Source organism: Apteryx mantelli, unplaced genomic scaffold (genome assembly GCF_036417845.1).
Source record: "Apteryx mantelli isolate bAptMan1 unplaced genomic scaffold, bAptMan1.hap1 HAP1_SCAFFOLD_159, whole genome shotgun sequence".
Classification (NCBI taxonomy): domain Eukaryota; kingdom Metazoa; phylum Chordata; class Aves; order Apterygiformes; family Apterygidae; genus Apteryx; species Apteryx mantelli.
In genome coordinates this window covers 162,501-165,000 of record NW_027118512.1, presented here as the reverse complement: position 1 = coordinate 165,000, position 2,500 = coordinate 162,501, and the positions used below count along the sequence as shown (strand labels likewise).

At 79.6% G+C, this 2,500-nt stretch overlaps 1 non-coding gene across 1 annotated transcript; it reads left to right on the top strand.

Moving 5' to 3' along the window:
* The first annotated feature begins 1,595 nt into the window (after positions 1-1,595).
* On the top strand, positions 1,596-1,748 carry LOC136995827 (5.8S ribosomal RNA). Its single transcript, XR_010887362.1, has one exon. It is a non-coding gene; the product is annotated as a 5.8S ribosomal RNA (ribosomal RNA).
* The last annotated feature ends 752 nt before the right edge of the window (positions 1,749-2,500 follow it).

Here is a 2,500-nt window from a genome sequence, read left to right as displayed (position 1 = left end):
CGTCTCGCTGCTGCCGCCGAGGCTGCCGCCGTCGCCGCGAGGCGGCGGCGGCCCGGCGGCGGGCGGCGGCGGGGGAGGCACCCCCGCGGGGATTTCAGGTCGTTTCCCTCACCCCAGGGCCAGGTACCTAGCGTCCGCGCTCCTCCTGCCCCCCCTCGGTGACCCACCCGTGTGGTCCCGTGTGCCAGCTCGCTCCTCCCGGGCGCCGCGCCGTGAGCGCCGCACCGGCCGTGCCCTCCCGCCCTTTCCGCTTTCCCTTTCTCTCCCCCCCCCCACCGCTCCAGCCGCCCCGCGCCATGCCGCGGGGACCGTGCTGCGAGCGGGCCGGGCGGGGGGGGGGGGCGGGGTGGCGGGAGGAGCGGAGGGCCTCCGGCCACCGCGGCCGCCGGTAGCCGCCCCGGGTAGGGATGGCCATGGGCCCCGGGCTCCGGGCCCGAGGGTTCTCGGCGGGAGAGCCGGGCGGGGGTTTAAAGACTCGGGCGGCCCGATGCGACCCGGGGGGCAGCCGGGTGTGCTGCCGGAGGGCCGGGGGGCCGGCGCGCGCGGGCGCCGTGCCCCCCCATGCCAGCCGGCGCGCCCCGCGCTCGCCCTGCGGGCAGCCGGGACGGAGAGGGGTACCCTGCCCCCTCTCTCCGCGGTCTGGTCTCGGCGGAGGGACGCCGCGCGGTCGGCTGGCGCCGGCCTGCCTCGAACGCGTGACCCCGGCGCGAGCGCGTGCTCTCGCCGGGACGGTGAGCCCCCACCCACCGCGGGTGGTGCGGACGCCGCGCCTCGGCGCGATCCGCTCTCCTCCCTGGCCGGGGCTCTCGGTCTGCCGCCGTGGCCGCTGGCGGCGGCGCCCTACCCGCCGGCACTCCGCCATCCGGCGCGCCTGCCTCGCTCTGCCCAACCCGGCTTCGCCGGGCGGCGGGCGGGCGGCAGGCGGGCGGCGGGGGCGCCCCCCCCCGTTCTCCGCGTGGAGACGGGGAGAGCGGGCGCCGTCCCCGTCCGTCCCGCCTTGCCCGCCCGCCCGCCGCCGGGCGTCTGTCCGCGGAAGGGACGGGAGAGCGCGTGGTGTCGTCCGGGAGGCTGTGTGTGCGCGCGCGCGGGCGTGGGCGCCGCCTCGGGGCCACGGCGGAGCCGGAGGCCGGCGAGGCGAGCGAGGAGCTGGGGAGCGCGGGGCCGGTGGGCCGCGGGCGCGCGGGCAGCGGCCGGTGCCGCTGCCGGTGGCGGCCGGGCTCCGACGCTGGGGGTCCGCGGGGAGCCGCCCCCTCCCCCAGCGTCCCCGAGGCAGGCGGCGCGGCCGGCGCGCTGCTCCCCGCCGGGCCGGGCCGAGCCTGGGCGCCTGGGCCGGACTCGAAGCGAGCAAAGGGTTGTCCCAGGTCGGGAGCGAGGGCTCCCCGCCCTTCTCGTTCGGGTTTTCCTTTTCCCTTTTTCCCCCCCCACTCTGTGCTCGTACGGTCAGCGGGGCGAGCCCCTCTCTCTGGCTCTCGGCCGTCCCTCGCTCAGCAGCCGGCGTCGGCGTGAGGAGGGAGGCGGAGCGGAGGGGGGGCCCTCAGGGGCTGCCGAAGGCTGCCCGGTCCCCCCGCGCGCGCGGCGGGGGCCGAAACCGAGACAACTCTTAGCGGTGGATCACTCGGCTCGTGCGTCGATGAAGAACGCAGCTAGCTGCGAGAATTAATGTGAATTGCAGGACACATTGATCATCGACACTTCGAACGCACTTGCGGCCCCGGGTTCCTCCCGGGGCTACGCCTGTCTGAGCGTCGCTTGGCGGTCAATCGTCACCCCCGCTGTCGCGTTGGCGCAGCGGTGCCGCCCCTCGGGGGGGGCGCGTGGGGGGGCGGGGGAGGCGCGGCGGCGCCGGCGGCGGCGGTGCGCGGCGGCCTCGGCGGCGGAGAGTCGGCGGCGGAGCCGGGACCCCGGTGCGTGCACCGGCGGCCCCGGTCTTCCTGCCCGCCGGGCTCCGGCGCCGGGCCGCCCGCAGCGGCCGCGGCCGGCGTGCCTTGCCGCGCCTGTGCCCGCCCTCCTCGCCCTCCGAGCGCGGTGGCCACCGCTGCGCGGCGCGCGCCGTGCGGGGTGGCGCGGCTGGGGCGCCTCGCAGGCCCGTGCCCCGGGGAGAGGGTGCCTCCTCTTCCCCGCGCGGCCGGGCCTTCGTCCCCCTAAGTGCAGACTCGGGGAAACCCCCCGCTCCCGGAGCGCCCGCTTCGCGGAGTTCGTCCCGCTGGGGCCCCCCCCCCAGGTCGGGTGGGTTGCGGTGGCCCGGCGCGCCTCGTCGCCGCCGCCCGCCACCACCGCCAGTCTGGCCGCCGTCTGGGCTTCTCCTCCGCCACTCTCCCGGTGGTGCGCTGGTCCCCCGTTCCCCTCCGGGGTGGGGACGGCCGGCTGCCTTGCGCTTCCCTGCGCCCCGACCGCCGCCGGTGCGGCGCGCCGCCGGGCCGCCCCCCCTGCCCTCCCCGCGGCGCGCCCGCGTCCGTCGCGTGTGCCGAGCCACTTCCACCCGCCGGCTGGCGTCAGCCGC